General features: G+C 37.2%; 1 protein-coding gene across 2 annotated transcripts in view; it reads right to left on the minus strand.

Moving 5' to 3' along the window:
• The window catches only part of bcl9l (bcl9 like), a 68,873-nt gene extending 54,194 nt beyond the window's left edge, over positions 1 to 14,679 (minus strand). Inside the window, exon 1 of one of the 2 annotated variants that reach the window (XM_048169393.1) lies at positions 14,224 to 14,679. The gene's annotated coding sequence lies outside the window, so the exon portion shown is untranslated. The remainder of the gene's footprint in view (positions 1 to 14,223) is intronic. The other variant, XM_048169392.1, reaches the window with a different exon arrangement.
• Between the last annotated feature and the right edge of the window lie 213 nt (positions 14,680 to 14,892).

The raw sequence follows: 14,892 nt of genomic DNA on the forward strand, positions 1-14,892 counted from the left end.
AGTGAGACATGCAAGTGTAAACTAGATTTGTATATTTTCTGAAGACAATGAGAGTGGTGTTTGCCTGCGCAAAAGGTTGCTGCCACAATGCCAGAATGTTTTCAGGGGGTCAAAACAACTCACTGCCAAGTTACTAAGATATTCTGGTCTCTAGATATTCCTTAACACTTACGTTGTTTAAATCACAAAAAAAAATATGCAATCCTGCAACAGTAATCTGTCACTAACAAGTAAGAGTATCAAAGATGTTTTTAAATATTTTTAAAAAATTTACTTAAAAAAAAAAAAAAATATGTGCCATGTTCTTAGAAATGTACTTTAGTAGGGATGGGTAAAAAATATTGATTTCTCAATTTTAATCGATTCTCATTTTTATGAACTGATATCGATTATTAAATCCCAATAATTGGTTAGTCTATCCTGTTTTCAGTTGATGAATGAACGGATAGCGAGCCTCCCATCCAATAAATCGCAATAAGCTTTGTGCATTGTTACTTTTGATATGAAACAAGGTCTCAGATTTCAAATTCTGTCCATTTTATTACAAAATAATAAATACCATTTTGACACTGTTTAATGTGGCGTGACAGATCACATTAGCACCTCAGTTCAAGAGAAGTGGTCGTGCGATGCGAACGTGAATATCCTCTCCTCCACTTTAATAACCAGTTACAATGCAAAATAAACTTGAATGAACTTTTTTTTTCCCAACATACTTTTTTAAATCATATTATTAATTAATTAAGAAATATCATGGAGTTTTGTGAAGTCTTGATTTACGCATTTATGTTTCTGCACAATGGTGTACCACATGACTTGAAAAAATTGTTTTTCACATATTATATTTATAATATTTCAACAAAACAGCTAGTAGAAATATTAAAAATAAGATTATGCCAAACTACTTAAAGGGTTAGTTCACCCAAAAATGAAAATTCTGTCATTAAAGGTGCTCTAAGCGATCCTGGGTGGAGTAACTTCCTGTTGATGTTTGAAGTGTTGTCAAACAAAACAGAGGCTAGCTAGACACTCCCTCCTCCTCCTCCTCCTCCCCCTCCCCTCCATGCTTCCTGAAACAGTCATGAACGCGCATTTAAAATCATTCTTGTCAGTTATTGGCTGGAGCATGTTTATTATGTTTCTTGGTCCAGACTGGACCAGTTTGTTTTTATTGCCGTTTTCGGAGCTTTTGCCGACTACAGAGACCGTGTTTTTTTACAGTGTGTTCAGGGGACAGGCAGCTAGCGGATAGTGAGGAGATGTTTGCTGTATGTGACAAAAAATGTTTTGGCCTAAAAACGCGTGACATCGCTTAGAGCACCTTTAATTAATTAAGAAATATCATGGAGTTTTGTGAAGTCTTGATTTATGCATTTATGTTTCTGCACAATGGTGTACCACATGACTTAAAAAAATTGTTTTTCACATATTATATTTACAATATTTCAACAAAACAGCTAGTAGAAATAATAAAAATAAGATTATGCCAAACTACTTAAAGGGTTAGTTCACCCAAAAATGAAAATTGTCATTAATTACTCACCCTCATGTCATTCCAAACCTGTAAGACCTTTGTTCATCTTCAGAACACAAATTAAGATATTTTTTATGAAATCCAAAAGGTATATGACTCTTACAGAAAGGTAATAAAGACATTGTTAAAGACCTTAATGTTATGAAGCGACGAGAATACGTTTTGTGCGCAAAAACAAAACAAAAATAATGACTTTATTCAACATTCCCATACATTGTTTACATTTTCATTATTGGCCGTCTCCTGCATCAGTATCACACGCATATGTCCTGCTGCTCACGTGACCGGTTTTGGCCAATACTGACCCGATAATGACAGGAAAGAGAAGAGATTGTTGAACAAAGTCATTATTTTTATTTTGTTTTCTCGTGGCTTCATAAAATTAAGGTTGAACCACTGCAGTCACGTCAACTGTTTTAACGATGTCTTTAGTACCTTTCTGGTCCTTGAAACTGGTGATTATACTGGACGAGTCAGATACCTCTTAGATTTCATCTTAATTTGTGTTCAGAAGATGAATGAAGGTCTTATGGGTGTGGAATAACATGAGGGTGAGTAATTAATGACATTATTTTCATTTTTGGGTGAACTAACCCTTTAAGAAATTATTGGAAATAAAACCCTATTGGGGCTTATTTTATTTAAGATACTAGGACAGTTTTATCACCCTGACATTTCTGATTTCATACCTGAAAAAAAAAAAAAAAAAAAAAAAATTTATATATATATATATATATATATATATATATATATATATATATATATATATATATATACATTTTAGCCATTAAAAATGTATATATATATATATATATATATATATATATATATATATATATATATATATATATATACACATTTTAGCCATTAAAAATGTGTTTATCACAGAAGAGGTGTATTCGAGTCATTGTATGTTTAAAAGTGCCATCGAACGTTTTTTTACAAGATGTAATATAAGTCTAAAGTGTCCCCTGAATGTGTCTGTGAAGTTGCAGCTCAAAATACCCCATAGATTTTTTTGTATTAATTTTTTTAACTGCCCATTTTGAGGCATAATTAGAAATGTGCCGATTCATGCTGCGGCCCCTTTAAATCGCGCGCTCTCCGCCCCCTCCCTAGCTCTCGACTCTATCACTGCATAAACAAAGTTCACACAGCTAATGTAACCCTCAAAATGGATCTTTACAAAGTGTTCGTCATGCATGCTGCATGCATACATCGGATTATGTGAGTATGGTATTTATTTGGATGTTTACATTTGATTCTGAATGAGTTTGAGGCTGTGCTCCGTGGCTAACGGCTAATGCTACACTGTTGGAGAGATTTATAAAGAATGAAGTTGTGTTTATGCATTATACAGACTGCAAGCGTTCAATAATGAAAATAGCAACGACTCTCGTCTCCGTGAATACAGTAAGAAACGATGGTAACTTTAACCACATTTAACAGTACATTAGCAACATGCTAACGAAACATTTAGAAAGACAATTTACAAATATCACTAAAAATATCATGTTATCATGGATCATGTCAGTTATTATTGCTCCATCCGCCATTTTTCGCTGTTGTCCTTGCTTGCTTACCTAGTCTGATGATTCAGCTGTGCACAGATCCAGACGTTAATACTGCCTGCCCTTGTTTAATGCCTCGATCATGGGCTGGCATATGCAAATATTGGGGGCGTACACCCCGACTGTTACGTAACAGTCGGTGTTATGTTGAGATTCGCCTGTTCTTCGGAGGTCTTTTAAACAAATGAGATTTACATAAGGAGGAGGAAACAATGGAGTTTGAGACTCACCGCATGTCATTTCCATGTACTGAACTCTTGTTATTCAACTATGCCGAAGTAAATTCAATTTTCAATTCGATGGCACCTTTAAATTAAAATTGTAATGCATTTTTAAATAAATTAATAGATTCTGACAAAAACAATAAGCGTCATGTCATCCATCACTTTTTTACTTTTTTAATTTTGTGAATCGCAAGCTGTTTTCACATCATAACAACATACTTGATATTTTTAATTAAAGGGCTAACTGGTCAACTGAAGCCTGATTAATGTTTTACCATGTTTTGCTACAGTACTACACCATTTTTGCATGGTACACACCAAGGCTTTTACCCATTGCACATTTACAGGTCTTTGCAAATCTAAATGAATGACATACAATCATCATTACAGGGGAAAGAATACAGTAAATTTTCTCTTATGAGAAAATTGCACTCCATCATTGGCGCATAAAAGTTAAATATTTAAGCTTTAAATTAAGCCAGTGTACACACACTCTGCCATCCAGCCAATTGCAGCGCTGGAGGAACAAACTCAATAGGAATCTTGTACACACACAGAATAATTTCCATTCCACCTTAAATGTAGGGCAAAGTTCTAGCTCGATTCAGCCAAAGAGTTTGTACTAAGGGAAAAATAGGCTTGTTGTGTTGAGCATGGAGTGTTCTGAGTCTCACAGCTGGGTGCTGTTGTTTTCGGTGCGCTGAAAGCTTCTCAATATCACATTATTCTTTCATAGCTCGCCTTAGCACCGCGACTTGTAACTCATCTGGAAGCTCTCAGATCACCTGACCAGATAAGAAACACTTTGTTTCAAACGCTGGATCTTTTTGTCCTTCCAACGCACTACAAACAGCCTTTAATAGACCCAAAACACAGATCTACACTTGATGACACATTTCACCTTCCTCTGCGTAGCCGTGCCTGGCTTGTGATAAGATGGATGATGTCATTGCCTCGCAAAACCATCGCCAACTATTGTTGTTTTTCATGATGAGGTGATACTGTGGTGATGCGTTCAGGGATTATATGACATAACGCAGATCTGCTGTGGTTCTTGCGTGTTACGGCACACAAGCACACCGAAAGCCAAGCACCACAGGAATGATCTGTGAAAGGAATGATCAGTTGATGTGCTAAAAACACACACAGTCTTTTGTGAATATGCATTCCCTGGATGCCCATCTCTGTGCCTGAGAGGATACACTACTTTTCAAACAACATGAAAGCAGATGGTAGCATAGGGATGAACGCTGTCCCTTAGCAGAGGTGATCTGAAGTGTGGCATCACACGATCTCAGGTGAGAGGCCATATGTTAGGCAGTAAAAAGTTTGCACAGGCCAGCATGAAAGAGGTCCATTTCAGCTCTACAGCAGAGGAAATTAAGTGGCATTAGAAAAGGAAATGGGTCAGCAACCTTATACCACATCTAAACCGGATGCGTGAGGACATCGCAACATGTCAAAACTTGATCGCTCCCATTATAATCAATGGAGCGGGAACTTTAGCCCATTCATTGATGGATCCGTTTCTATTTTAACGTGCGTCAGAGCTACTTAAGCTGGTTTTCTTCATGTATTATCAATTTATCTATCCATTTAAATTGCTATGACTTGTTTACTTGTTATATCTATATTGAATATAACATCAAAGCAAGCTTATTATGGTGCAAGACGCTGGAGAAAGAGCAAGATGAAACGTGCCAGATAAAGTCAGAGCTAGAACTACACAATTATGGATATATTGAAAATCACATTTTTTTTTGTTTCAAATAGAGATCACGATTCTGAACAGTCAAGAGACAACTAAACAAAATAACATAATTTACTAGAGGTAATGTTAATTGCTGCAATCTATTTAATTAATTTGAATGAATTATTTATGTTTGAATGAATGATTCAATGACTCACTCAAATACTTCACTTGTGTAATTACTGGATAAATCAGCGTTTTTTGAACAAATCTTTTGAATGAATGATTCAATGACATACATTTGTAAGTCCTTTGTCGCCACCCTACTGGTGTAATAATGATACAATTTGATAATCGTTATTTGAAGCGCCAAGTTACTTTTAAAAGGATTTGCTCAATCGGTGTTTATATCCAAGCTATAAACTTTTATCCCAGTACTTGTGAAATAATACAGAAATAACGAAACGGTGTGGTTGAAGTGTTTGTGAAGCTGTTTCATACATATACATGATAACTGCTTTGTCTGGGTCAGCGGCAGTGCCAACACAGATTTGAGTGTTCGCTGTGATCATACTTGACAAAGGTTAAATAGACATAATGAATCATTGTCATTTAGGAATGAGATCACGTGGGTGTTTGAATCAAGATTGCGATCTATTAACGATTAATCATGCAGCTCTATTCAGCACGGTGAATAAGTAAAAAAAAAAAAAATTTAAATACATTAAAAGACATTTCATTTCAAAAAGGTTTATCAGGTATGCATGCTTAAAGGAACAGTTCCCCCAAAAATTTTAATTCTGTCATATTTACTCACTCTCATGTCATTGCAAATCTATAAGACTTATGGCCCTATAATACACCAGACGCAAGTGTTTTTTCCTAGTTTCAGCCTGACACAGTTATCATTTTCACATCCAGTGGCACGTTGTTTAAATAGCAAATGCACTCGCACCCATCTGTTCACCCATAGATGTGCTGGTCTGAAAACGAGGTTGTGTTCAGGTGCGTTGTTGGCGTGTTGCTATTTTGAGGCAACTGAAAACGACTGCAATATTGACCAACAAAAACCTGATCTAAAGTCAATGGCGCATTATTTTGTTATTTAAAAGGCACATTTATTTAGTAATATACGCCTATAGGCAGGTGGACAACGCACGTACACTGCTTGTTACACACACAGGGACGCTCAGCAGCACACATTTTTAAATATTAAAAATAAAAGGATTCCTCTCTTGAGAAGCTTGCAAATTCCGCCATGTAAATAGCGAATCCGCCATGGTGCAAGCACACCTGGCTTTTAAATGGAATGGGAGATGAGACTCTGATTGGTTTATTGCATGTTATGCCCAAAACACACCCATTACTCACTGAGAGACTCGGTACAACCCTATTAGACCATGCGCCTGGCGCGCCAACCATTTTTTCCATCGTTAAACTAGCAAAAGAGGATTCGGATAAGCCCTAAGTGGACCTGCACCATGTGCTTCAGAACATGTGTATAAATCATTAAATTAGGGCCCTTAAAGCCACCATGAAATCCAAATTGTTTTTGTTTTTTTATGGTATATTGCAGTATTTGTTAAAAATTCTATTATTACAGCAATTGCAAACCACAACTACCCAATAATCCAATCACTTCCCGACGGAAAAAATGAAGTCCCGCCCTACATTTTTTCTTGTTTGAGAAGCTGTTTCACTCGGATATACACGGAAGACTATCACAACTTCCATTTAATGCCGTCTTACATTTTCAAAAAACAAATAAAGATATTTTTATTGAAACCTACGAGATTCCTGTCCATCCAATGAAATGCAACCAAAATTTTGACTTTCAGAAAGTTCAGAAAGAGATTGTAAAAGAAATCCATATGAATTGAAAGGTTAAATCCATTGATCTGTCCATAACCATGGATCAGTGCACATTCACAGAGCTCATCAAATATGGTAAACATAGAAGCTCAACCGTGTTTGCTTGACACGATCTTAAGGTCAAGCAGGAGCCTATGCGAACAGGTTGGTTTGGCTGTGGGCTGAATGAACGCGTGGTAAATGGCTAACACTCACCTATCAAAACCTGCCTTTCAGCAAATTCGTGTCATATTGCTGGTGAGATTTACCATCTGCCATCTTTGCCCCTGTCTAGCTGTTGAACTATCATGCTCAGTTCGAATCCAGTTCATGTCATTCACTGTTATCACTTCCTGTTTTTTCACCCATCATTTCCCCATTCATCTCTGACTCACTCTATAAAAATCTTTCAAAAAGTATCTCAAGAATTCAAGTGCATTATCAGAGAAATGTTCCTCCTTGCTAAAATGTGACGTCAAAATGTAGTGTAGTCTAGTTCTTTAAAGAAGTTGTTTATCCTCTGTTCTTTCCACAGAAGGAGGAGTGAATTGAAGGGTTGAACTCAGGTCAACTCAGGTCATTCTAACCACACTCAGGCTACGTTAACACTGAAAACCTTAAAGGGATAGTTCACCCAAAAATGAAAATTCTTTCATCACTTACTCACCTGCATGTTGTTCCAAACCCGTAACTTTCGTTCATCTTCGGAACTCAAACGAAGATATTTCAAAAGAAATCTGAGAGCTTTCTGTCCCTCCATAGACAGCTACCCAATTACCACTTTGACACTTCAAAAAAGTTCATAAAGGGATCATAAAACTAACTCATATGAATTGAGTGGTTTATTCCAAACTTTCTGAAGAGACTTGATCACTTTATATGATGAACAGATTGAATTTAGGCTTTTAGAAGCTCAACTGAACCATCTTGGCGCATGAGAACAAACCTCTTTGCAGAAGCTCAAACGTGCTGCGAAACACACAAGAATGAACCTCACTGGTTCTAGCACACGTAAAGCAATCATGCTTGAGCTACTGTTAACCACAACTGATGTGTGAGTTGATGAGTGTTTATATGTGAATAAAAGTTCAATCTGTTCATCATATAAAGCGATCGAGTCTCTTCAGAAAATTTGGACTAAACCGCTCAATTCATATGGATTAGTTTTATGATCTCTTTATGAACTTTTTGAAGCGTCAAAGTGTTAGTTGCGTGGCTGTCTATAGAGGGACAGAAATCTCTCAGATTTCATCAAAAAGATCTTCATTTGTGTTCCGAAGATTAACTAAAGTCTTACGGGTTTGGAACAACATGAGCGTGGATAAATGATGACAGAATTTTTTTTTTTTAGGGGGGGGGGGGGTGTGAAATACGCCTATCCCTTCAATGCTCAATTCCGATTTATTGCCGAGATCTGATTTTTTTTTTGTATAGCTGTTCACATTGTTGTTTTAAATGTGGCCCAGTGTGAACAGATCATGGTCCTGAACTGACCCGTATGCACAAAAGAACGATAAAAAGACATCATGCAGCACGTTGTCATATGGAAGTAAACACGGAGGACATTAAAGTAAGCGACTACATGTTTATTTATTGTGTAATCTGCCGCAGAACCCAGCCAATTTATGCTCAGGCAATATTAAAAACAAACACGAGGATGTGAAAAAAGAGAGCAGAGTTTTTAAACATTTATAATTTTTTTCTTGTATATAGAGTTGTAATACTTATGAGCTCTGACACATTACTGTATGTGATAACTTCTGGTATGCAAAATATTTGAAGTGACTCCCATGAGCGCAGAATTGTGACGAACGTCAATCTAGAGTGACATGAAAGTCGCATGAATTCCGATTTGACTGTTCAGACTGCAGTCGCATTGCAAAATATCTGACCTGTACTGGATTTAGGACCACATATGGAAGTGGTCCAAATCATATTTGAAAAGATCAGATTCCATGTGGTTTGTGCTATTCACACTGTCATGACAAAAACACAATAGTCACATTATGAGCCAAAAAATTGGGCCACATTTACCTGCAGTCTGAACGTAGCCTCAGTTCTTCAGCAAACTCACAATTGTCCAGGAAGAAAGATTTTCACGCAAACCACTGCTTGAACGCTTCTATATATACACACATAGGTTTATCTGAACATGTTTTAAGGGAACTGTTTTTTAAAACTGTTAAAATAATTTATCCTATCCAGTTGAATATGCAGCGAGAACTACAAGTGTGGTATTTCTAGGTCGATTCCCCTGAAAAAGTGTAAACACTGTGACTCTGTGGCGCTATTAAAACATTGCTCTGTTTATTTAAGAATCCCAACCAGCCCGACACAGCAACATTGACTAACTGCACCAGTGGTGTGGGTTTGGGTGAACTATCTGCTTGTTTAACCAATGACAGATGAAGGGAGTGTTCAAGAAACCTGTTTGCAGAGAGTGTTGAATGGCCGAACAGGAGAGCTTGAGCAGGAAAAACCCTTATATAGAGATGGTTTGGGCGTGTATCATGCTAATTAATTAACTGTGGCCACAAACTCCCTCACTAAAAACAATCCAGATTAGGCAACTTATGGTAAGAACCAATTTGTTTGCATACACACTGTAAATTCACCAGAAATGCTGCATGAGAACCTTAATTGCTTATATAGGTCAATGACATATAAGAGAGTTCACTATATTATATATATATATATATATATATATATATATATATATATATATATATATATATATATATATATATATATATATATTTCAAATCAAGTACAAGAAATGTACTCTTGTATTCATGTTGAGTTCAAAAACTTTTACATTTTTAATAAAAGTTTACATTTAATAATGCTAAAAAAAAAAAAGTCACCACCAAGTAATATAAAAATTATTTAACTAGCATACATCTTAATATGGAAGCTCGTCTCCACCACTGAATAAAATATAAAAAAGGTAAGTGCGACCTTTTTATCTCACAATTCAGACTTTTTCTACAGAATTACATGATATACACACACAATTGCGAGAAAAAAAAAGTCAGAATTGCGAGTTTATACCTTGAAATCTGTACTTTATTTCTCATATTTTGCTAATTTAACTTATATGTCACAAATTAAGAGAAAAAAAGTGAGAATTGTGAGATAAAAACAAGCTTCCATACCTTAATCGTTATTTTTATTTTTGAAGTATATATTTCAAAGTAAAAAGTATATATATATATATATATTTTTTATTTTTATTTTTTTTTTTTTTACAAATACCATGATGTTTGTCACACTATATGACATTTCACAACCTGAACTAACCTTGTCTAGTCATAAAAATCATCTGATATTTTGACTTATTGATCTTGACAGGGGTCCTCTCTATGATATATGTTTGAAGCAGATTTGAAGCAGTTTAATAACAATGAAAAAATAATATGACAACACACTAATATGGTTTCCTTTTTAAGAATTAGATTTTTTTTTAATTAGGCCTTTTTAATGATTATCACCATGACATTTTTGACTTCATGCCAACGTATAGAGAATAGATTAGATTAAATTGGTGACGTCATTAACTGACCCATTAGTAACTTCACTTGAGCTCAATTATTGTGCCCAATATCTTCTCATAAATCAAAGTTGAATTGGGTAAACACCTAATAACGCACTTACGCCTGTACGGTACTGTCCCTCCAGCATGACGACGCAAAGGCTACAGGGTAGAGTCAGACAAGGGTAAGTGAATTTTCCAAACACAAACCATTACGTTCACCATGAAGCACCGTCACCTCAATTTGAGAATGACATCACGTGATCTCCCTCATCTATGTGATGTCACAACTGGAGCCTTCACACATTATAGATTATCTAGATCACTTTAAAGGCAGATCCCTTGGGCAGTTCTCTCTAAAACACTCGCTGAAGTCTACGAGGTGTTGAGCCAATGTGGGGCAGAGCACACTGTGAGCCTTGGGCCTCAAAGACAATTCAGATCAAGTTGCAAACTCTGTGAGCTTCTAAAAATAGTGTGGTAGGATATCACGCTCACAGCACTAGCTAATGGCCTGTGTGGCCAGTGGGCTAAAGAGCAGCCAAACACTGCCAGAATACACTTCACACATTCTCTCTCTCCGCTCACACTGCTGACTACTACTGACGGTCTGTCGGGTTCTTATGATGGAGGAAAAATTGGGAAAAGACGTGTTTAATTTAAACAGACCGCTGTGCCAGAACTATCAGGAGAAAACGCAACATTATCGGTGCTGTCTAATCTGGGGTCAGCTCATAGTATCACTATCTCTCCCTCTATCACACACAGCACTAACTTAATCAGCTTGCGTCACCGAGGCCCTGGAGATTTGTCAGGAAAAGAGAATTAGGGGGAGCATGTGAAGGGTTTGAATGGGATGCAAACTTCTATTCAAATATAAAGAAAGAGAAGTATTAAATATCACCCTATTTGATATCATAATATATGTTCCTAATACATTGGCGCACATTATTTCAAATAATCATCACGAACCTGACGTCATCAAGCCCCCACTTTCACAATCCAATCAATTCCCAATAGATGTAATCAAATCAAGCCCCACAGTTCACTAAGAAATGTTGATATTAAAGGAATATTTCAATCCAAAAATCAACTCATGCTGTTCCAATCCTGTATTCCTTCCGTGGAAAACAGAAGAAGATAATTTGCAACCACTCATTTCCATTCAACGAAAGTAAATGAGGGTCTTATTTTAATGTACGCAAGATTCAGACACAAAGATATCACATATAGCTTCCGAAGAGTTGGAATATAGGGGACAATTCATATACACTACTTTTAGGGTGTCATGTTTGGAGCTCAACAGGCCCTATCCATTTCTGAAAAATAATTGTGTTCCAATGGTTGACCTTTTTTGGTTTAATTATTCCTTTAAGAACATTAAAGTCATCCCAAAGCCAAAAAAGCTTGTCTTTTGGTCAGAATGAACATGACTACATCATCTCTGAAAGTACATAAGGCTGTTAATTAATCATTTCATTTTCAACAGGAATATCTGATAATATACTGACTGAGGTGAACTATGTACAGTGACCCCAAAAAAGCATTTTGGACACACTAAAATTGTTTAAATTTCATTCTAATAGACACAAAATATCAAATTTAAGGAATAGTTCAGAGCTTTGTAATGTCCGTGAATAGTGCCTGAGTTTTTGAAGCTTCAAAAAGTGCATCCATCCATCATAAAAGTAATCCATACGACTCCAGTGGGTTAATAAATGCCTTCTCAAGCGGAGCCTATAATCACTGGCTTCGGGCAACGGCCGTATATGTGCGTTCATGAACGAGTTGAGTTCTGGCAGAAGGGTGACCTCTGACCCGACTTATGATGCATAGCATAAGCTTAGGTGAGAACAGACGCATCTCGCGAAAATCACGTAACTCTCTCATGAACGTGCGTACGGCCGTTGCCAGAAGGCAGTAATTATAGTTCTTAAAGTTTTAAAATGGATATTTTTCTACCCATTGCTTTGTTTCAGAAGGCATTTATTAACCCACTGGAGTTGTATGGAGTAATTTTATTTTGGATGGATGCAATTTTGGCGCTTCAAAAACTCGGGCACTATTCAATGCCATTACAAAGCTGGGAAGAGCCAATATATTTTTCAATATAACTCTGATTGTGTTTGGCTGAAAGAAGATAGTCATTTACACCTAGGATGGCTTGAGGGTGAATTAACTATGAAATAATTTTGGGGTGAACTATCCCTTTAAGTGGCATCTGCAAACAAATCAGAATTACACTTCGGAATTTAATTTTACTAACTGGTCCTAAAGTCATTTTTAGCGAATGTATAAATTCAGTTCCTCTTAAGTTCACACAGGTGTGCTAGCAGAGTAACCACAGGTGTAGTTCATCACAATGAAAGGATAGTTCACCCAAAAAATGATTTTTCTTTTCTTCCATGAAACATATCCTGATCGCTCTTTTCAATATAATGAACATGAATTAAGACTGGGCCTGTCAAGAGCCAAAATGACAACAAAAATAGCAGTATGGAAGTACCATAAAAGTGGTTGATATTCTATGACTTCTGAAACCAAACAACAGGTTTGTGTGACAAACAGAATGAAATTCAAGCGATTACTGAAAATCTTGACATCTGCCCCAGCTCTCCTTGGCAGTTGACACGTTCACAAAAGTTCATGACTGAATTATTCTTTTCAGTGATTCTGCTGATCCAGTTCACAAAACCAGTTTGAATGATTTGTTCAAGAATCTCACTAATGTGGTTCTTGATTTCAGCTCAATGACTCAATACAGTCGCAGCGGTTAACAGCTCACTGGAGTCAAATTTCAGTCCGCTCCTCACACAAAGCTGTTGTATTGCTTCGAAACATCATGCACAAGTCATACAAATCACTTTTATGATTTCACTTTTGCCTCCTTTTTGAAGCTTGAAAGCTTCAATCCTCATGTGTCGTTACTGCACGGAAAGGAGCGACCAGTACATTCCTCAGAAATTCTCTTTTAGTGTTCCACAGAAGAAAAGGTTTAAAACAACATGAGGTTTAGACTCAAGTTAGTCTTCGTTGCGAACAGTGTATTTGAAACATGCCAAACATATTTTGTGTAATGTTTTGCTTACAAACTGTGCTTGTGCTATCTTTGTTTACAGTAAATGCCTCTTGGTTTGGTATTTTGTTATGTGATGCAACGACATTCAAACATTTGTGGGGCTTAAGTGGGGCCACTGTATGTGTGCACAACACTCATTTGCACAATATTCAAAATTTAAAGAGAAACTAATGTTCTACATGACAGTTTGCAGCACACTTTGGTAAAAAATCTCATGAGATCTGTTGCTGACGGTATTACTACAGACAACCGCTTTCTATTGACTTCATGAATGTGATGGTGAGCAGCGGCCACATTCACCGTCACATTCTTCAAGTGCCTGCCTCTTTCTGCCAATCAGTCGCGACATTGTAACTGCCTAGCTCGTTTTCCTCAAACCAGACCTTCAAACGACAGTCAAAACGCCCTAACTCACTCTAAAACAGTAGCTACAAGTCCTTCCTGGCTTTTCGTGTCTTTTTACGGTCACATGGAGACGGGCCCGACGTTACACAGAGCCTATCGTCAGCTCATTAGCATCCATTGCATTGAAGAGAGGCAGTTAGCAGGCGAGGCTAACTCCAGGATCCCCTACAGCTGCTGCTGTGACTACGAGTTCAGCACACCGGAGCGCTACACTACAGACGCGCCGTGATACATGCAGCCGACTGACAGTTTGATGGTTTGGCGTTTAGTACGCGCCGCGCTGTCACGGCATTCTACGCCGAGCTTGTGTGTGTGCGTGCGCGCGGAGCTTTCCTACCCCATTCCGCTGTGTTTCTGAGAGCGGAGGCCGATGTCAAGAGTGACGGCCAGCCGACATCACCCGAAGTGTCCGCCGCCACTGCGCAAGATCCTCCCCGGCTGTGTTAAGCGACCAATGCTATGCCCCGAAGTAAAGCCGCTGGTTAAATATCAGATGCTTCAAAATGTTGTTTCGGTTCGGCTCCGAGCGGAAGACGAGACCTGGGGAAGACGGCAGATCATGACTCCGCTGTTGGAGACGCTGTCTGCATATTCCAGCTAGTAGTGTAGAGGTAGCAGAAGGCACTCAGACAGACAGTCGCTCTCGCGCTCATTACTCAACTCACTGTACACACATATGAGTGACACGCTCACTCACTCGCTCGCTCGCTCACTCACTCACCCAGAGCTATATGAGGACTGTTTCAATGTGCTCCTTTCATATTAGATCATAATAATACACCGCCACCGCCAATAAGAATAATATTTTTTTATTATTTTGTAATGATAAATATTATTCATATCATAGATGATTAGATATTATCCTCAAATATATGTTTACAATGAGCAAAAATGTTTACACTAGCAAAATAACAAGAAAATAAAAATACAAAAAATACACTCTGCACAAAACAACAAAATTCTCAAAAATATACTATGCTATAATGCTAGCTATATATATATATAT

Source organism: Megalobrama amblycephala, linkage group LG19, assembly GCF_018812025.1.
Source record: "Megalobrama amblycephala isolate DHTTF-2021 linkage group LG19, ASM1881202v1, whole genome shotgun sequence".
Classification (NCBI taxonomy): Eukaryota; Metazoa; Chordata; class Actinopteri; order Cypriniformes; family Xenocyprididae; genus Megalobrama; species Megalobrama amblycephala.